Source organism: Protopterus annectens, chromosome 14.part0 (genome assembly GCF_019279795.1).
Source record: "Protopterus annectens isolate FY-2018-M chromosome 14.part0, PAN1.0, whole genome shotgun sequence".
In the NCBI taxonomy this organism is placed as follows: Eukaryota; Metazoa; Chordata; order Ceratodontiformes; family Protopteridae; genus Protopterus; species Protopterus annectens.
The window spans coordinates 424,842,864-424,865,776 of NC_056748.1; the positions used below are offsets into that span (position 1 = coordinate 424,842,864).

Here is a 22,913-nt window from a genome sequence, read left to right on the forward strand (position 1 = left end):
TCTTTTATAAATATATATAAAATATCACTTATACTTATACTTTGCTATTCTAGCAAGTGAGTCTCTAAGTCTGTTATGGTCTGTAAGATGACCATATTTGTTTTTTTCTTCCCAGACATTTCATTTAGTTTTATTGTACCAGACCCTACACCTCATTTCCCTGTATGTTGCTTTTTTTCCAGTAGCCTCCTTATACTATTCACTTATCATACTGTCTACTTTATCTTATTATATTTCTTATAAAGGTGCTCATTTCCACTGCACTCCACTATTTTAGTGCACCACCATTTTCTTTAATGGTATTAGTTTCAGTGTTTCTGTAAACATTTGAAATGTTTGACCTGCTAGAGACAGTCCTGAAGCATGGACTCTGAATGGCTGAAAAATCTAACTTGTATATATCAAGTCTAAGATGCCATTGCTCGGAAAAAGAAGTTATGTCTTACCATAATGTTCCATCTGTGTTGTTGATGTTTGTTCATTCATTACTGATAAGCTATCGGTTCCGTCCTCAGAACCGAGCCGGCCAATATCAAGCTCGCGTCAGCCAAAAACTCTTGAGCCAAGGTCCTACCCAGAATACTTTACTCCCTTTTACCTCAGATCGAGTTTGCAAGTTGATAGATAAAAGTAGAGGCTACCTGTGCTCATAACAGACCTACCAGAAAGGAGTACATGAGATCAACCAAGAACCTCCAGATGGGGACAGAGGGTGGAAAGTAATGAATGAACAAAGATCAACAACACAGATGGAACGTTATGGTAAGACATAACTTCTTTATCTGATGTTGTTAATCTTCATTCATTCACAAAAACAGGTACCTGGAAGGAACACGGACCAAAAATACCATTGATATGTTTTATTCAGACACAGAGGCTTCACACATGAATGAATCTTCGTTCATTCCTTACTGATGGGACAGAGTCCCCAGCTACCTGTATTTCTGAGTGGCCCTCATGGAAGGACATTCCTGAGCACCCTAGAACCAAAGGAAGCTCTACGTCTGGAGGCCAATCCAATTTGTAATGAAGAATAAGTGTATGAGGTTTAGCCCAAGTTGCAGCTGAGCAAATATCATTGAGGAAAGCCTTAACATGGAAGGCTGCTGAAGTTGCCATAGATCTTGTAGAATGGATTGTTTTTGTTGTAAATAAAGGTGATATCATTTCTCAACCATGAAGCCAATGTAACTTTTGATACAGAATGTCCCCGTCTAGGTCCAGAAAAAGCCAGAAACAGTCGGTGTGATTTACAGGTAGATTTTGTTCTGTCCAGATAAAATCATATTTGCTTATGAACATCCAAGGAGTGCAAGCAATACTCTCCCTTGTTAGAATGGTTAGGAAAGAACACTGGCAGATCAATAGACTGGTTGATAGATCCCTCTGACACCACTTTTCGTAAAAAGGTAGAATTGGTTCTCAGTGATACCCTATCCTTATGGAAACGCCACTTTTGGTAAAAAGGTAGAATTGGTTCTCAGTGATACCCTATCCTTATGGAAGAAAAGATAAGGTTTTTAATGCATAAGGCCTGAAGTTCTGACAGTTGTCTGGTCGATGTGATTACAATCAGAAACAAAGTTTTCCAAGAGAGATATTTTGTATAACAAGAGGATGCAGGTTCAAAGGGTGGAGCTGTTAAAGCTTGCAGAACCAAAGCCAAATCCCAAGGTTGTACAGGTTCTCTGAAGGGAGGTTTTAGGTGGATAACCCCTTTCAAAAAAAGTCTTACAGAGTCTGTGTGACATAAGTGAAGAATCTTGAAAATCAATATGAAAATTCGAGATGGCAGCTAAATGTACACAGATAGTAGAGGCAGACACCCCAGAGTGGAAAAGATGTGACAAGTAATCTAATACCACCTTGACCAGGGCTGACAAGGGGTCTATTTGCTTAACTGCTACCCATAGAGACAACCTTTTCCATTTGTTAAGATAGATTAGTCTGGTGGATGATTTTTGAGATGCAATAAGAATGTTGCACACAGGGGATGAAAGGTTTTCATGCCTGGCAATCATAGGAAGTGGAGAAACCAAGGTGTCAGTTTCAGGGGTGTTAGATCAGGGTGAATCAGACCCTGCGGATGGGAGATCAATGTTGGTGATGGATTGAGGATTGATCTAGCAGGTAAGGCAGAGGAAGGGAAACTAGACATGTCGAGGCCAGTATGGAGCAATGAGGATCACTTTGCTCTTCAACTGTTGTGCTTTCTTTAGAAATCGGGAGTTGAGGGGAAGAGGTGGATAGGCATAAAGAAGACCCAAGGGCAAAGCGTGGACTAGATTGTCCCTTGGTGACTGTCCCCGATGGGGGGGATCAGGGCAAAGTAGTTGCTGCACTTGTAATTGGTTGGGGAATCAAATAGGTCGCTGCAAGGCTGGCCCCAGTGGTGGAAGATTTCTGCCGCTATCAGAGGATTGAAGGACCACTCATGAGGCTGTAGAATGCACATGCTCAGTTTGTCCGCTATCACATTGGAGCTCCCAGGAATGTGCATTGCAGTAAGAAAGCAGTTGTGAACTGTCATCCATTGCCATATTCTCAAGGCCTCTCAGCATAATGGGTAAGATCTGGTGCCCCCTTATTTGTTGATGTACCAGACCACTGACATGTTGTCTGATTGAATCGCAATAGTCCCTGATGGAAGGATGGAGTGAAATGCTTGCAACGCTAGAAGCACCGCCCTCAGTTCCAGGACATTGATATGCAAAAGGGCCTCTGTCTCCGACCATGTGCCTTGAACCAAGTTTCCCTGACATAGCCCCTCCACCCCATCAGGGAGGCATCCGTGGTCACCGTGGCCATCGGTAGATGGGGGGTGAAAGAGTAAGACCATTCTTGGGGATTTTGAGACGTCCACCAGAGTAGATCATGTTTGCATCTCTGGGTCACACTTATTTGAAAAGACAAAGGATGTTGTAGAGGGTATCACTGAGTGAGAAGTAGCCATTGAAGAAGTCTTATGTGGAATCTGGCTAGAGGAACAATGGTGATTGAAGCTGCTATTGACCCCAATAGCTGAAGTACAGATCAAGCTGGGAATTTGTGGTGACAGAGCAATGGTTAAACTTGTTGTCTTATTCTCTGAACTCTGTGTTCTGGATGGGATGCTGTGAAATTTTTTGTGTCCAAAAGTACCCCTATGAATTCCAAAGACTGAGTTGGGGTTGTGTTGGATTTCTCCCAGTTTATAGTGATTCCCAGGCTTCGAGTTGTTAAGAGAATATACTGTAGGGCTTCTTCCAGTAAATGCTCGGTGGGGGCGGTAAGGAGCCAGTCATCTAGATATGGAAACACCTGGAATCCTTGATGTCGCAAGTGAGCGATAACCACTGCCATGCATTTTGTGAACACTCTGGGGGCTGTAGAGAGACCAAAGGGCAGGGCTCAAAACTGGTAGTGACTGGCTCCTATATGAAAGTGGAGGTATCTTCTTGACTGTTTGTCCATCTTTATATGGTAATATGCATCTTGAAGCTCTACAGAGCACATCCAATCATCTTCTTCCAGAAGAGGAAGGATAGACTGAACCATGACCATCTGGAATTTCTCTGTTTTTACAAATTTGTTTAGTGCACTGAGATCCAGAATTGGTCTCCAGTCCCCTGTCTTTTTTGGCACTAAAAAGAACCTTGAGTAAAATCCGGATCCTATGTGGTCTGGAGGGACCATCTGGATGACTCTTTTTTTGCAGCAGCTTTTTGATTTCTTGTGCTGCTGTTTCCCTTTGACTGGGTGGAACATCGGGTAACACTCTTGATGAGATTGGGCAAAGATGGAAGGGGATGTGATAGCCTCTGGATATAATCCATTGTACCCAAGAGTCGGTTATCTTTTGCCAGGCAGTAGAGTACAAGGAGAAATGACCCCTGACTGCTTCCAGAGATGAGCAGTCGGGCAACACTTCAGGAGCGCTGATAGGACTGGCCACAGAAAGAATCTCTGAAACTCCGGTTTTGCAGACCTCCTCTGCCCTGAAAGAGGCATCTTCCATTGGAGTTCCCCCCCTCTGCATCTATGGAAAAACTCGGCACATGTAGCGCAGAAAAGAACACTGTGATTTCTTGTGCCAGATCTTTCTGCTCCTCTGATTTCTGGAATAGAATCGCTGAGGAGTAGAGTGTCTGACACCAACGGCAGACAAGGTCTTGCCATCTTGTTCACACCATGCCAGCGTATCCTTGACTTTAGGGCCAAATAAAGAAGTGGCCTCTATGGGGACATTCATGAAGGAAGCCTTAAAGGAGTCCACAAAGGCGCAACTAAGCATGTTGTCTAGTGACTGTACCTGCACCTGCCGCTCTAGCCACCCCTTTCATTGCGTGAGAAATAAGACACATGGAAGAGTTGGAAATGAACTCTAGGGTTGCTATCTGAGAAGAAATATTATTATGACTTTGTCAGAAACAGCTCTTGCAAATGTTTCAGAGAGCTGGTTGATAAGATCTCGCTGAAGCCTGGTAAAATGTGCCAAATAATTCAAAGACCTTACAGCGAAGGTTGATGAAGCAAACACAAGCTTCCTTAATCTGTCAGTTGCCCAGGACTCCTTGTTGGGCAGATGGACAGTTTGGCTCTCTTCTGCTAAATCCTTCTTAGTAGCAGCTGCCACCAACATAGCATCTACTGAGAGACCATGTGACCAGTGGGGGTGCTCCGCGAGGGGTGATAATATCTTGTCTGGCCTCTTATGTATCGCTTCCATGGTATCAGGAGCCTTCCATGCATGCTGCACGATGAGCTGGATGAGCTCATCAGCAGGCGGGGTGACCCAGGAGGTAGGGGGCTGGGCACAAAAAGCTTGCAGGAATATGAATTCCGCAGAGGAAGGAATAGAGGGCTTCCAGTCACCCATCTAAGGATCTCAAGTATGTCACCAAAGGACACCTCATCAGAGCGTGACCGTGGGGACCCTTCCCCATCATTAAAATCCATATCTTCAGTCAATAACTCCTCAGTGGAGTCCATGTGCTTCCTCTTGCGCGATGCTTTGCGGGGTGCTTCCTCAATGGGAGGTTCTGGGCAAGACTGCAAAGAGGGGGTCTGCTGAGGATGAGAGACCTGAAGCTCTTGTGCCCGGTGTCTGAGGGTTGAAGCTTTTGGCAGTTGTGGCACAGAGGGGGGAGATGTCTCTGACAAATGAGCTTTGCCAGTGGAGGCAAGTGCCCTCTCCATTGCCTGGAAGTCTGGCCCACCCAAGGAAGGATGGGAGCCCAGAACTGAGCATGACAACCTCAGAACTGGGGTCACACCCTGCCCCAATGAACCCGCCCCAGAGCAGGAGTCTCAAGAGAACCGTACGAGAGAGAGGGCATCCCTGGAAGTTGCCATAGAAAAAATTGGCATGGAGCCAGGAATGCCCTCCCCAATGGCACAGCCACTGGCCTGAGAAGAGCTTGATGCCCAGTGCACTGAGGGCCACAAGGACAACTCTGGTTCCAAGGTGAGATCCACTATTGGAGTCGGAGGGAGGGAAGCTGCTGTCGGACTAATAGGCTTTGAGACTCGAGTAGAAGTCAAAGGAGGAGTATACGTTGGGGTTTGAGGCAAAATATGCTCATCTAAATGAGGGAATATGGACTTCGATGGTTGAGACAGACCTCTGGCCACAAGCAACTGATCAACAAGCCGCAACACATCCTGTTCAGAAAGACTCTTGATTTACCTCATGGAGAAGGCTGATGGTGATTCTGGCCTTTCTAGGAAAGGACTATACTGACTGCTCACAAAAGGATCCAATGAAGGGGAATATTTCATCCTTGCTAGTTCAATAGGTGCAGAGCTCGAAGCAGACAAAGTCTGCACCGAAGAAAACAGTGTGGAAAAAGTCTGCGCCGAAGATGTCAGTGCTGTGGTAGTTAAGTGTCTGCACCATAAAGGCAAAAGTCTGCCCCAAAGGGTACGGTGCCATAGTGGAAATTGTCTCCACTGGCAATAAGGGCGGTGCAGAGAAGGACTGCACTGAAGTACATTTTGGTGCAGAAAAAGTCTGCACCGTGGAGTACAGAAGAGTCATACTTGGAGCCGAAGGTGACTGTACCAACGGTGCCAAAGGGGACAGAACCTGTCTTGATGGTGCTATTAGGGGTTGTGACAGAACTGTCGTAACCATAGTTGTCTGCACCGGAAACTCCGATGCCGATATCGATAAAGGAGACATAGCTGTAGTCAGGGTCAGGATCAGGAGCCTGGAGCTGACAGGGTCACAGGTGGCAGCATCAGAGTAGTAATGAATTTCACCTTCTTGTGAGTCGACACCCTACGATCTCCAGAGGGAGAAGAAGGGAGTGACTTCAATGAAGAAGAAGAATGTCTCTTGTGGGGTTTAACAGGAGGGGGTGAGCCCTCCAACCCAGAAATAGTCTCAGAGAAAGGAGACTTGAGGAGACCTTTCAAAATTAACTTATTCTTCCTCTAATTGAGAGTCCTGGTAGAGAAGTTTTTACAGATCCCACATGGAGGATCTACAGTCAAGTTGGAGACATTAAGACAGTAGGCACATAAGTCATGGCCATCGGAAAGTGGTAACTTATGGTCGCAATCCTTGCAGTGCTTGAAACCAACGGAACTTTTCTTATCCAACATAGCTGTTGTGGAGAAGAAGCTCAGTAGCAAAAAAAAGAATAACGGCTAACCAAGAAAAGGGTAAAAAGAGAAAAGGAAGGATTACCAATGATGGTAATGGAGAATTACCACAAGGTAAGAAAAAGAGGGTAATAAAGGGAAAGGACTAAAGGGAGAGACAGATTCTAAAGTGTGTGATAGGGTAGGAAAATATTAGAATAAACCTTTGAGAAAATTTTAGAGTAATAATATATAAACTGTCAAAAAAATAGACACAGCTGAGAGAGTGGCTTGACACGACTGTTCAGCAGCGTGGCAAACAAGATCTGAGGTAACAGGGCGTAGAGCATTCTGGATAGGACCTTGGCTCAAGAGTTTTTGGCTGACGTGAGCTTGATATTGGCCAGCTCAGTTCTGAGGATGGAACCGATAACCCATCAGTAAGGAATGAAGGAAGATTAACATTATCAGATTATTACCTTTTCTCTGAGGTGATTCCGGAGTTGATATATGTAATTACAAAGGTGGTTGTTGCCCCCCCTGCAAAAAGAAGTTTTAAGGAGAAGACAGATTTTTGAGATTTATTCTTCCTCAGGTTTTTGTACTTTTTTTTTTACTTTTCAGCACTGGATATTTTGAATGCCATCAATTCAATAGGGAGCAGTTAGTTTCTCCATCTAGGTCCTTCAACATACATTCTTCTTTTTAATTATTTATCATTTGTTTACCAGAAAAGTCTAACTTGGAAGGAAGCCAATTTTCAGCGGTGGCCCGGGAAGAAACACTACAGATGCATGTCTTTGTAACATGGGAGGAAACCGGAGTACCCAGAGGAAACCAACACAAATGCAGGAAATATACCTGGTGGCTAGAGAGACTCAGGCAACAGTAGTGGTTAGAGAATAACTCGGGCTCAAGCCATGTACCTTGGTTCCAGGTAACAAGAGCCTGAATTCCCTACCCACCATCACTTGTGAAAACTGCTGAAATGTTTGCCTCATATTTTTGTTCTGTTCTGTCCCTCATAAAATCTGTGGTTTTCTGGATTGAATTCACTAAATATTGACAGGTATTTGAATTTCAGACTTCATATTCTTCAGAAAGTACATGGTAACACAAGACCTTTTATTCTAGCAATTTTCTAAGTTTATAAGATCAATATTTGAAATTTGTCCCTATTTTTGTGGTTGTATTCCCCCATTATTGGCTTTGTCCAGTTTTTTTGTGCTAAGAGGTTGAGAGCTATGGTGAGAACTGAATTCACTGAATATGTTTGGGGGCTGTATTCTCCCATTATTGGCTTTCTCCAGGTGTTTTGTGCTAAAAGGTTGAGAGCTATGGTGAGAACTAAATTCATTAAATGATAGCCATTTAAGTTTCAGTCTTCCCATGTTTCAAGAAACAGTTGAGTTGGCATAGTGGTATGTTGCTCTGACTGTAGTGCACAGGGTCCTGGTTTCAAGACTTGGCAGATAGCCATTTAAGTTTCAGTATTCCCATGTTTCAAGAAACAGTTGAGTTGACATAGTGGTATGTTGCTCTGAATATAATGCACAGGGTCCTGGTTTCAAGACTTGGCAGTGAAATGCATGCTGGTAACACAGCATTTTATTCTAGCAACTTTCCAAGATTATACAAGCAATGTTTAAAATGTGTCCCTGTTTCTTGGGCTTTAGCTTTTTCAAGATTTCTTGTGCTGCAAAGCTGAGAAATACAGTTGAGTGGATTTTACAAGGAGCTGAGAGCTTCAGGGGAAGAGAAGTTTAGTGCCAGTTATGCTGAGTCTGCTTGCATTGTTAATGGCACAACAGGTAGTGTCCTTGCTATTGATGCAGAAGGCTGTGGGTTCTACTCCCACAGTATGTAGATGCATTGCTCATACTGTACTGTGTGTTGTGCTTTTAAAGGGGGTGGATGCTGCAGTCCTGAAGATGTCCTCTTTGGCGGAGATACCTAGTAACTATGAACCTGTTACCAGTTTGCCATCCATACCCTATTGCAATATTACTAGCTTATCATTTTTTAATGTAACATAGGCATTTTATTCCTCAAGGGCAACAGGCACTTTATTTGTAGATGAAACAATGAAATCTAATGTTGTTTGCTAGCAGCAGCCCCTTCATTAGTTACAGATCTCTTTAATGTGGAATTGTTTAGATGACTTTTACTTCTGCAGAGATTGTGCATATTTACTGATACTGGTGGATTGTAGACATTTGAGTAGACTTTTATGATGGAAATTTTCTGAATTGGACAGTTTTGTCATTATCGGTGCATGAATTTTGTTTTATTTACTGGAAAAATATTCAAAACAGTACATTTAAAACACCCTCAAATAACTGTACTGTATTATACAAGGGATATAATTTAATACAATCAGGAAGGTGTAGCAAAGAACACGTATGTTTCCTGTGCAAGGACCCTATGATTTGAAAACAGCCCAAAGTTAATCTTTATCTGCCACTGGCCAGATGTATTTTCTTTGAATGTGGGTTTCAATGCTGTTTCAATTAATGTGAGTTTCAAGGGCAGAGACATTTTAATGCTAAGTCTGTGTTCATTTTAAGACTGCATTGCTTTGTTTAGCAGATATCTATTAGTGTTTCTGCTGTAAAATGTAAAATAAAACTTTTAAATGAAATCCAAATCATCGTAGAAGTAAAGCAGTATGCACATTACAGTGTGTATGGTAAATGGGGCAAAATAGCCGAATAGTGGGACATTGGAATGGCTGCAGGGGGTGGCCCCATTCGACCAAAGTCAGACAGCCCGGGCTGAACTATACCTTACAACTGTCCAAATATTTGCAGAATGAATAGATTTTTGCTTCTTATTTTTGGTTTGTTCCTCATAAAATTTGTGTTTTTCTGGCAAATCATTTAGGGATTAAGTCATTAAATAATGACAGACATTGAGTTTCAGACTTCATACCCTTCAGAAAAATGCATGCTAAAGCAAGACCTGTTATTCTGTCAACTGTCTACATTTATACTAGAGCAATTTTTAGTACTGTTTGTATGTTCCTCCAATATATTTGGCCTTGCCCAGATTTCCTGCATTAAGAGGTTGAGAGGTACGTGCAAATAAATTGCTTTATAGAATTAGGTATATCCAAACCTCTCAACTGTCCCCAATTTTGGCTCAAAGTGTTGCTCTCCCCCTAATAATTCCTTCGCAAAATGGCAAATTAGGATGAAATCGTGGAGGGTTTACAATTAATAAGTAATTGTAATGATCAGAGATATAGATTACTTTTAATTTCAGAAATGCATGTAGATTCTCTTATTTTTGTCAGCTGCTCAAGTTAACAGTACTAATATTAAAAAAGTGTCCCTTCTTTGACAGGTTCCCAGCTGTATTGTGTGGCTATTTTATATTTTTGCATCACATTTGGTCCGTTTTTCATAAAATTGTGGTTTTCTGGCAAATTAGTGACAAATCATTAAAGACTGAAGTTAGAAAATAATGACAGACATTTCAGTTTCAGATTCCATACCCTTCAGAAAATTCATACTAATGCAAGACCTACTATTCTATTTTCTTTCTAAGTTTTATTAAGAGCAATATTTAAAATTATCCTTATTTTTGGGCCTTTGTCCCATTTCTATTCATGGTTTTGCCCAGATTTCTTGCTCTGAGGTTGAGAGGTATGACAAATGTGTCAGGGCCATCACCATCAGCCAGAGACATTTCAAATTTTGACATACTTGTACCCCACTCCCCCATGTAGTGACTTTGTATGTGTTCAAGCAACGCAAGGAACAGTTATGCAGTGTAAGTGTGCAGAGTATCCCCCCAATCCAAGGTAGGCACAAGTACTACAGTGACTTTTCATCTGTCCTTGATTTTGCAGAATGTTCTGGTTTTCTGTCATATTTATATACTGTTTTTTATGCTGCTTCTTATTCAGAAATTGCATGTTGTTGCAGTACCTGTTGGTCTGTGTTTAAGTAGCAATGCTTTAATAACCAACAGGTAAGCGTAAGTGCATCTGAGATTGTAAGATGCAAGTAAGCTTTGATAAGCATTACCAGCATTGAAAGCCTTTTTTTGTTGCCATGCAGAGAATATTTACATAACTAGATAACGTACAGGCCTTGGGTAGTGAAATGCATATGACAGTATTTGTAATAAAGGCCAGGATTACAGTATTTTCAGAACCTCATTACATTTGTTGGAGACTTGCAGTCATCTTTCTAGGCTTTACATGTAAACTAAACAGAATGCAAGTCTGTCATGTGTGGTCCACAGACTGTGCAGTAAGCCTTTAAGCAATTTATCTTGAGCTTGTTTCTTGTTCATTTTTTACTTTGATCATGTTTTCCACATGAAACAAGTAGATACTTGTTGTTAGGCAGCAGGTCTTTTTTGGATAAGAAACATTTCTACAAGTGGGGGTATCACAGAGATTGCTACTTTCAGCATGTTACTTGGTATTTTTATAAAGCTGAATATAAATTATAATTAGAACTGCAGTGCAAGGAGAAGTGGTTTGAGTTGAGTGCTGCTTGTTTTTTAATACTTTATTTTGACTGGCATTCCAGTAATGTATTTAAAAAGTAATTTATTTTTTCATGCCTCACAACCTTTTTGTTTCCATCTAGATATTAAATAAACTGTCATGTAGCCAATGCGTTGAAATATTTTTTTTCTTTTACACTTCATTTTATCTTGATTGGACTTTCATAATGATGGTTTGGCACCCAGGGCAGCATATTTAATTAAAGTCCCAGTTTTTGCGGTTTTTAGCATAGCTCCACCGACTTCTAGTTGACCACACCCCTTCTCATTGGCCCCACCCATTCAGCTGTCTCCTGCAGCCCCACTTTGATTTGAAGTCACCAGCCACCACTGTCCAAAACACATGTTCCATAGTTTCTTCTTCTTGACAACATAAACATTTTTTTTCATTTTTTCTTTTTATGTGGCATATTTCCTTTTACTGGCAATTTATCTTTTATCAGTCTCCAAAAACATCTTGACACTCTACTTTCTCATTACGCAATTTGCTTTTCATCAGTTAGATTTTCCCATGGTTTCACATAGTAATGTTTTATCATTGCTTTCTTATACCATACTTTTCTATCTGTTTCAATATCATCAATTTGTATGTTTCCCAAAAACTTTAGCAACATTTTATTTCTTCATTTATACACTCTTTTTCTCTTTTACTTTTTTACCATACCCTAGAATTTATCATACTTATATTTGTACAGTGTTACTAGTAATCTCTTATCTTTTTCATTTATCCACTTTGACACTTTGTACAAATATAATAATGTAGCAAATACCACTGGGTTCACTGGGTTAATTAACCTAAATTTCCTTCCTCTTTATTTACATACAAAAATCTGCTTTTTACTAGGTATAATCTAGAATCCCATATAAATTAATTTTCAAATACAGTTGGCAACATAAGTACAGTTGCTAAGCATGCTATTTTTCCTATCAGTACTAAATTCAGCACTTAAGCTGTTTTTTCCTGAATAATAATTTATATGTTCTCCAGAAAAGAGAGGCTTGTTTTATTTTTCTATTGTTTTCCCCCATTTAATTCTACTTAAATTTGTATTCCCAAATTGTATACCTAACACAGAAATTTCATTTATTTATATATATATATATATATATATATATATATATATATATATATATATATATATACACCCCTATCTTTACTATGTTACCTAAACCTTTACTTTTCTCCTTATTTAAAGCCATCACTATCATGTCTAGACACTAATTTATGTAAGTTATTACTTCTTTTAGCCAAATTCTATTTGTTTGTTTTTTTGCAGTTATTATACTGTCATCTGTATATGGTAACATAATTGGAATTCTTAACCCTTCAGGTGTTTTATACCTTGTCTCCTTCTTTTTATGATTTATTTCACATACTATCACATTCATAACTAATCCAAGGAGTATACAGCTCATTGGTCACCCCTGTGTAACACCACTGTTCATATGTATCTCTTGGCTTAACCAGCCATTTACTAGTATTTTTACTTTATTATTACTATACACTGGCATAGATCATTTCCTGACTTTCTACTTATATTATATTCCTTTATTATTACCCATAAGATTTCATATCCAATTGTATCAAGTGTATCATTAAGGTCTCATATCATGATTTTCATTTCTTCTTTTCTAGTCATAATATAATCTACAATTTCACTATCATTAATAATTCTTGACATCCCTTCCCCTTTATATCATGTATACTATATTCCATAATATTTTCCATTTTCGTTTCAAATCTCTTTTACACTGTTTTCACAAAGATCTTATAGGTTTTATTATTCAGTGCTGTCAATCTCCAGTTTTTTAAGATCTTATAGGTATTATTATTCAGTGCTGTCAATCTCCAGTTTTTTAAGAGTCTTTGATCCTCCTTCTTCCATATAAATTTAACTATTCCACTATTTTTTATACATAAAACGTTCATTTAACTATTCATTCAGTATCTTAAAAATATTTTTTTGATAATCCCTTAAGTTTTCATACATTTTTATATCCTATTTCATCTGGTCCTGCAGCCAAATCTATATGTACTTTTCCTAATACTTTATCTAAAGAAAGAAATCTCCTTTTCCAACTCTTTATTCCCTTTATCTGTTATTTTTCCTTTCCATGTTTTTTCACTACCTTCTTTTTTTCTCTAAACATTTCTTGTACATATTGTACTACACTGTTCATAATCTTTTCCCGAGTTCTTTCTATTTCTCCATTTGTATTTTTTATTTTTTTCTCTTTCACTGCCATCTTTCTTTATTAATCTGCTTAAGTAACCCTATACTGTTCCTCTTTTTTCTTGTAAAATTATATTTGTTTTTATAACAATTCTTGTATTTTTTCTTGATTTCTTTCATGTAATTATTTTTGTTGTCAAAGTACTTTCCATCATTATGTTCAAGATCTTCTAATGCATTGTTATATGTTCTGTTATATTTTTCTTTCTGTACTTTTCTCATGTCATATTTTCAGTATAAAAACATTTTTATATTTTTTTTTCTTAAATCTCTTCCACAGTTCAGGCCAATTTTTATAACACATTCTCATAGTAACATGATCTTTCCATAACTTTATTAGTAAGCTCTTTCCTTCATCATTACATGCTTTCTCATCTGTCCTTTGTATCCCGTTATCTATTTTCATATATTTGTTGTTTTCCTTTCTCTCTAGCCATATTGCAAGATGATCAAAAAATCCTGTTTAAACTACCTCTCCTTCTCTTATAACAAAACCTTTCTATGCTAGAAAATAATCTATTTCAGTTCTATATACACCCCTTTTTTAAGTCCATGTTTTTGTCCCAAAGTTTTAACTTACCACATCTTGTAACTTCTGACATTTTTCTTATATCATTTCCTTTCATTTACTGCTTGCCACTTACATCACAATTAAAGTCTGTTGTGTCTATAATATTCATTGTGTTCACTACAGTGTCTAAAATCCAATTAAACAAGCTTTCCCTTTCCTTACAATTAGTATAACCATATAATTTTATAATTCTATATACTGTTTTTTTTTTTCATTTTAAATCTACAGTAGTTAGTCTTCCCATTTTTGCTGTAGTTTCGTCTAATATCTTTACTGTATTTCTACAGAATACAGCTGTTCCTGAACAATTCCCAAATTCCAGATTATTTTTCCTAGCCATAGTTTCTCTGTTTATAATCTTTCTACATTTGTTAAAAATCTTGTGTGCTCTAATATAATTACATCTATATCACTTGTATTGCACTTGTCTAAATTCCCTGTTCTTCTTATTTTTAATACTATTCACATATAGAAAATGCACTCTAAAAATTTAATTTTACCTTTTCCACAGATTAATTGTTTCATAGGTTTATAGCTAATTACTAGGCTAGCTTTTTAATAGGGCTTTTTCAGCAAAGCCAATTTCTCTCCCAAAGGTGAGAATTAATTTTACCTAATATCTGTGAGTTAAACACCTTAACTATTATACCAACCCCCAATCATTAGCTGTATATATTCTTTTTCATCCATTTCCTTTCATTTTTGTTTTGTACTTATCCCTTTAAAATTGTTTTTCTGTATTTTTCCCCTTTTACCAATAGATCTTTTTTTTTCTTTTACTACCTCACAATTTATATCTTCATCGGTTATTTCAGAACCTTCTTCTATGTCTTTATTATTTTTTCTCATCTCACTTTTTTCTTTTTCTACTACTTCCAACATTTAATTTCTTCTCTTTGGTCATTTTCTTCTCTTTCCTTTTTCCCTTTCCTTATTCTTATTTTCATTTTATTAATCCATCCGTAAATGTCCAGTTTTATTATATTAGTAACATTTCAGTTCACATTTTTGCATCATGTCCCTTTTCCCCACAAATGTAACATTTTCTTTTGTCACAGTTACTTATCAAATGTCCTTCTTTTCCACACAAAAATGTTTTGGGTTGTTCTCAGTATTTTATGATACCCATATTCCCCTCCATAAATATTATGCTTGGTATATGTATAATTTTTTTCTCTTTCTATTTTTAACACAACATAATAATTCCATCCACCAGTCCAAATTTCATAAACTTTTGCACTGTCCAGTACTTCTTTATATAGTTTTCCAAATGTCCTTTCAAAGTCTGTCTTTCTATCTCTTTTCAACAGTGTACATGAATTTTCTTTTTTGTTTCCCTTTTAAATGCTTTTATCAGATAAAGATTGAAAAAATAGTCTCAAATATAACGTCACAAAATGTCTCTTTGTTAATAAAAATAAATGCCCTTACCTCATGTGCATTTATACCCAAAGGAGCTATGAAATTGTCTAGAACTTCATACCTATTTCTTTGTCTTCTTTACTTCCGAATCCGTACCACGTACTTCCATTTTTCATTTTCTTCTGCCTTCTTTTCTGCTGCTCCCCTTCTGCCTTCATTTACTTTCTCTGCATATGTTTTCTTTTCCATCTCACCACTATTCTTCAGGATTGTCTCTGCATCATCCTTTTGTATTTCTACCATAATGTCCCCCCAGGAAACATCTCATTCATTTTCTGGCTCACTTTGCATCACCATTTCTTTAATTTATGTAAATCATCCAGCAACCCTCCCGACTGCAGGGTAATAATTATACATCCATCATTCGCTGACTCATTTACATCAAACATATTTCTTTGAAAGATCATCTCAGATTTCTGCATTCATTCTGCAGTCTTGATATTTGCTTTCTTCTTCATTTCTCTCACCTCTCCATCATCTCCTTCTCTTTCCATCTGCCTCCCTGTTTCTCCAGGCTGTCTCTGCACCTGGAATGGAAAGAGGAAATACTCCTGCAAAATGGGTCCCACTTACAACATTGCCAAGTTGGGGTCCTTTATTAAAATCACATAATACAATATATACATTCTATAAACAAGATTCATACATTGTTTACAATTATTTACAAATATTTACAAGTGATTCTTACATTTTCAACAACAAAATCATTTTATTTGGACTTTCAACCGCCTGCACTCTTTCTTCCTTAACCAAAATAATATTTTTTCAAAATTTCTGATAATACCCATTTCCATTATATTTTATCACATTCATTCTTTCATACCATATAATTCATAGTATACAAAACAATTTTTCATCTAATTTATCTATATTTTTGTTTCACATTTTTATAATATCCATATTCTGTTTATTCCACATTTATACAGTTAACATTTTTCAGTCCTTTTAAGCCGTCTTTGTCACATATTTCTTACCATAATAAATCCACCCTATCACATTTCAAAAAACTGTCTTCTGTAGTCTCTAATTCCCCACAATGTATACATATTCTATCTTTTATTGATTTCTATGGCATATTCACTATTTTATAGATAACATCCTTAAAAAATCTATACACTCTATATATTATTTCATATTTTAATTCTTACTTTTATTGCTTTCACTTTTTTATCTTCTAAATGTTTCCATGGATACACATAATACATTTTTCCATTATGTTATCACACCATGTTTTCCAATTCTTGTCTGTGCTTCTTAAATCAATCTTCCATAGTAATATTTTTCTTGATATAATTTCATTACATACTAGTGATCCGGTTACTTCTTTATAAACCTGTAAGTTTCTCCCATACTGATTTATATTTTTCCTCAATGTTTATTAAGAAATGTTCTTTTCCTTGTATACTTATTAATACCTTATATAAGTTTAATGTAGAAGTATATACAATTAGATTTACTAAGCACATATCTCCTTCCTTTTTGTTAACATACACAATTCTTATTTTAATAAGATCTCCATATGACTGTGAGTAATAGCATTCAATAATTCTTTTTCACATTCTAATGGTGCCATATACACACTTGCCAGATGTGCCATTTTACCCAATTCCAATGAATTAATATATTTTCTTCTTGTAAGAAAGTTTAAAAGTTCTTCAAAATATACACATACTCCTTAAGTATTATACCCTTCCATTGTTTGACTCTCTGTTGTTCACTACCAAACTTTATTCCCACATTTTCTACTTGTTTTGTATTGAATTAAATACTTTTAAGTTTTCCAAAGGACACCAGTCCTTTACTTTTATCTTCATTAATACTTAATACTAACACCTTTAATTCTTTCTTAAGTGCCCGAATAGCTATATCCTTTTTTATCTTTTACAACTAGTACTAAATCCTCCACGTAAGAGAACATAACTGGAATATAAATTCCCTCTGGAAAACAATATTTAGCCTCCTCAATTGTCCTATTTATATTAGAAACTACTGCCGATAGTATATTGCTCTTTAGTTCTATTTTCTTACTTAACCAAGCATTTATCACCAATTTCACTTTATTCTTGCTATAAACAGACTTTAACACATTGATTATGTTATCACTTATGATATATTCTGTCAAAATGTCCAATAGTGCTTCATGCTGGATTTTATCAAATGTACTTACATAACCTACTAATATTTTTAAATCAGTTTACCTATTTATTACACCATCAACCAATTCTCTTATTAACATTAATAGTTCTTGATTTCCTTTTTCTTTTATTCTAGATATTGTTTCAGTCAGTTATTTATTACCCTTACTTTTTATTCTTTTTTTCTATTATTTTCATAAAAATCTTATAATCCACATTATTTGATACTAAGGGTTTTTTTTCTTCCTTCTTCCATATCAGTTTCATTGCTCCTATACACATTCTTTCATCATTTACACCCTTTTCAAACCATTCTTTAAGTACCTTTAGAAAATACTCCTTTTGCCACTCTTGCATGTCCATATACATTAAACATCCAAGTCCATCTAAACCTGTGGCTACTTCTACATTTACTGTTTCCAACCCATCTTTAAATGCTTTCATTGTAATCTTTTCTTCCATTCTGTTATTATCCTCATTAGTTCATTTTTTTTAAGTTCCATCCTTTCTTCTTATAGTTTTGTCTATTGAAAATGTTTTAAAATATGTCCTTTAACTGTCTCCATAATATTTTTTTTTTGTGTGTTCAGTATATAACCTCCCTCATTCCTTAATTCTCTTATTATTCTTACTTTTTCTTTAACCATTTTCCTTAGATAAGGTGCTACTTCTTCTTTTTTTCCTTGTAAAAAATGTCTTTGTTTAAGTAACATTTTTTTTCTTGGTTCATTTCCAGTAACATTCTTTATTTTTCCAGAAATTATTCTTTATTGTCTATTGTACTCTAAAGATTTTATTACTGATTTCTTTATATTTTTCCCTGTCTTGTGTTCTTTCTGTCCTTTCCCGTTCTAATATTTTTTTTTATATTTTTCTTTTAAACTAATCCACCATCGTGTCCAATCTTTATAAAGATTCTCTCATGTTTATATGATCCAGCCATAACTGGTATATTATTTCCTTCACTTGCTCATTTAGGTCTGATTCATTAATTATTTTATATCTCTGCCAGTTCTTATGTAACCTATTCTTTCTTGAATTTCTATCCAGATTGCTGCATGATCTGAGAACCCTGTAATTTTGATTCCTTGATGTAATATATTTAAGCCTCCTGATACTATAACATTACCAGTTTCAGTTCTTAGATTATTCTTTTTGTATGTCCAGTGTTTGTGTCTCCACAAAAACATTTTCCAGCTTTTAATCTTATCTGAAATAATTTTTACATCCACACCTGCTTTTTGCCTATGTCTTAGATCACAGTTAAAGTCTCCCACTACTATTACTTACTTATTTATGCTCACATAATCAAGTATTTTCTTAAACATGATCTCTCTTTGCTTTTGTATGGTGTATTTGTATAATGCAATAATCCTATATATTTGATTCCTCCATCTTATATCTAATACTATTATTTTTTCCAAATATTACCAATGCATAATCCAGAATCTCTATACTTTCTTTACATAGAATTACTATACCTGAACATTTTTCATCTCCTAGGTTCCATAGTGCTTTACATCCCCCATAACCTATTAACTTGCAATTTTCATCTGCTGTTGTTATTCTTATATCTATTAGTACTGTAACATCCATATCTAGTCTTTTACACCATTCCAAAATTCCTAGTCTCCACTGAACATTCTTTAAATTGTTTTCATTAATGGCTAGTATTCTCACTTTATGAAATAGTATTTTTTACTTTTATCTTTTCCCTTTTTATTCCCTCCTATACCTATATTTTAAAATTTGTGTTTTCGGTCTTTCACTCTTTTTCCAATAGAATTCATTTTACTTTTGACTTTTATCCATTTATCTTCACCTTCATCACATGAAATACTTACTGCTTTCTCTATTCCTCCTTCTTTATTTTTTCCTTTATATTTTCATTTACTACCATTCCTATATCTGTTTCAGTCTTTCTTCTTGTTGTGTTTCTTCTATATTATCTACTAACACATCCTCTCTATTTTATTCTGCTATTGTTACCTATGTATCCTTTTCCGTATCTTTAAAATCCATCCATGAATGCCCTATTATTTTACACTTTATACATTTGTGTTCACATTTTTCACTTCATGACCTATTTTACCACAAATGAAACATTTGCTTGATCACAGTTGTTTATTAAATAATCAACTTTACCACACAAAAACATGTCTTCAGTTGTCCCCAATATCTAAAAATTCCTTATTCTCTTCCACATTAATTATTCTCAGCAAATCCATCATTTTATCATTTTGCATTTTCAATACAGCACCACATTCCCAACCCCATGTCCATAAACCACCATTATCATAGATTCTTGTAACATCCAAAACATCTCTACACACAGTTCTTAAATAGTTTTTTAAAATGTCTCTTTCAATTTCAATTCAAAATTGTACAAATATTCTTTTTTTGTGGCTTCTGTATTAAAAGCCTGCACCACATACTTGTTCCAAAGGTGTTGATCCTTTCTTTTTTCACACTGTTCTAAGAACTTCTCCATAAACTGTGCCTCTTTGAAGAAAATGCCACAAAAACTGTGTTTATTAACACATAAACACTCTCTGGCCTCTCTGGGTTTAACACCCACTTGTGAAATGATACTGTCCCATACTTCATCTCTGTCCATTTCCTTCTCCCTCTTACTGCTTATTCTTACCCAATACTTTTTTCTGACTTCCGCCTTCTTCTCTTCTTACCTCGTGCATTCTCTCACCGTCTGCATGTAGGATTTTTTTCTCTTCCTTCCTTAATTCCTGCACTATTACTTCCTGGATTCTGTCCATAATCTCTCCCCACAATACTGCCTTCTCACTTTCTGATTCATTCTGTTTGACTATCTCTGTAAGTAGACATCCCACAACCCTCCTGACTGGAGGGTCGTAACAATAAATTCCTGTGTTGTAAACTCAGACACAAACAGATTTTGTTGAAATAAGCAAAACCAACCTTTAATTTTTCAGAATGGAGGTTCTCTACAACTACTGAGTTCCCTGCACTCTTACCTACTCCAGCGTTTCTTTGCTCCCTGCTCTGGATACCTGGATGTCCCATCCTCTCTGCATGGTTGTCACTAAAATAAGCAAAAGCAATCTTTACTTGCTTGGAATGGAGGTTCCCTAAAACTGAGTTCCCTACACTCTTACTCGGTCGAGCATCTCTTTCCTCCCTGCTCTGGATACCTGGCTGTCCCATCCTCTTTGCATGGTTATCATTAAAATAAGCAAAACCAACCTTTAATTTCCCAGAACACAGGTTCCCTACAACTGAGTGTATGTTCAAATTGCCTGTTTCTTACACTGTTTTGCCAGTTATTCAAAAAACTGTTGTGCAGCCCTGGGAGCTTAGGTGCATGCATAGTTACTGGGTTGTGTTAGTTTTAGGTTTCACCCTTATTCCGTAGCACTTAAGCTTTTGTCTGTTACAGCTTATAAAATGGAAAACAAAGCATTTACCTAAAGTAAAGAATATTGTAACAAATATATTTTATAGTAGCCTTTTGCCTGTTTAACTTCAATTGGTGCTACTTCTACACTGACCTGTTTTTCTCTGGTGGCTGATTAGTTCTGTTGTTTAACCTGGATGCTCTGCCTCTGCATAGCATCTGAACTGAGGTTATTAAACCCTAAGTGAATTGGTCATCGTTTTCAAATCGTATTTCCCTAGAGCAGATCTATACCTTGTGACCCCAGCTGTAGTGTGCATGCCAAGTAAGTTTACTGGTATTTCTATTTTTCTTCAGCCAATGTCCTCATAGACCATATCCTCTACATTGATTAAGCATATTTGCAGTAGACGATCTTATCTGTTAAGTTATGCCTGCGTTGCTGTTTGCCCTATGCTTTAGATAAACAAGATAGATTTGAAAGTGACGTTATTTTACTTAGATAATAAAGATAGTTTAAAAGCGAGCTGTTTTTGTTGACTTATATAGTTGAGATAGGTGAGAAGTGAATAGTTTTATTAACTTAGCTTACATCAAGCCTCTCAACTGTACAGATTTTCACAGACTGTCCAGATTTTTAAGTCTTATATTTTTGGTCCGTTTTTCATAAAATTGTGGTTTTCTGGCAAATTAATGGTAAATCATTAAAGACTGAAGTTGAAAAATAATGACAGACATTTGAATTTCAGACTTCATACCATTCAGAAAATCCATGCTAATGTAAAATGTTTTATTCTATCAACTTCCTAAGTTTGTAAGAGCAATATTTGAAAATTGTCCATATTTTTGGGCTTCTGTCCCACTTTTATTTATGGCTCTGTCCAGATTTTTTGCTCAAAGAGGTTGAGAGGTATTGTTTACATCTCTGTTTGCCCTAGGCTTTAAATGAGCTGTTTCTACTTATTTAAATACTAGGTGATAAGCTAGTTGATTTGATAATGTATTAATGCCATTGATTCTACTGTTTAGCATTTTTCCTGATGTTATTTTAGCATTTGTTTTAATGCTTACTCCTTCACTTTTATTACTTTCTGAAGCTTCTGTTTTACAGCTAAAACTCTATCTTTAACTTACATATGGTACTCCATTCTTACTATTTTTTTGTCCTACATTCTGGTTAGTTAGCACTATATTCTGTTACCTACCTCCCTCCCTCTCCTGTCCCTTATCTGCTTTGCTTCCTCGTAACTCGCTCTCCACTCCCCCTCAGCTTTCTCTTACTTCTTTTCCTTATCCTACTTGTAATTTACCATTCTGATTTTTGCCTTTATTTTTTCAGTCCCTGCACTCTTACCTGCCCAAGCGTTTCTTTACTCCCTTCTCTGGATACCTGGATGTCCCATCCTCTCTGCATGGTTGTCACTAAAATCAGCAAAAAGACGCCTTTAATTGTTCAAAATGGAGGTTCCCTACAACTAATGAGTGTTTGTTAAAATTGCCTGTTTTTTACACTGTTTTCCAATTATTCAAAAACTGTTGTGCAGTCCTGGGAGTTTATGTGCGTGAATACTTACTGGGTTGTGTTAGTTTTTGGTTTCCCCCTTATCCCCTAGCACTCAGACTTTTATCTTTTACAGACTATAAAACAGAGAACAAAACCTTTATCTAAAGTTAAGAAACTTATAACAAATATATTTGTAGTGGCCTTTTGCCCATTTAACTTCAATTGGTGCTACTTCTACAGTGACCTTTATTTCTCTCTTGTGGCTGATTGGCTCTGTTGCTTAACCTGGCTGCTCTGTCTTGAGATTCTGCCTACTCTTTTTGCCCTCACTTCACTCTGGCTCACTCTACCTTACCCTGCTCCCAAATTCCACCCAACCCCACTACTCCTAAACCTGTACTTCATAGCCACTCCTATTTCTGCTTTATCTATCACCTTACCCTTATAGCCCCCTCCTCTCTACCTATTCACCTTCTTACATCAAAACTCCTCCCTCCTCAAACCCTTCTCTCCAATACACCTTTCACTAGTTATACTTTCCTACACCTCACTCACCAAAACATACCTGCACATGTGTTACTCACTT

General features: G+C 36.6%; 1 protein-coding gene across 6 annotated transcripts in view; it reads left to right on the forward strand.

Moving 5' to 3' along the window:
* The window catches only part of CTBP2 (C-terminal binding protein 2), a 2,784,951-nt gene that overhangs the window by 1,619,472 nt on the left and 1,142,566 nt on the right, over positions 1 to 22,913 (forward strand). The gene's annotated exons all lie outside the window — the stretch shown is intronic.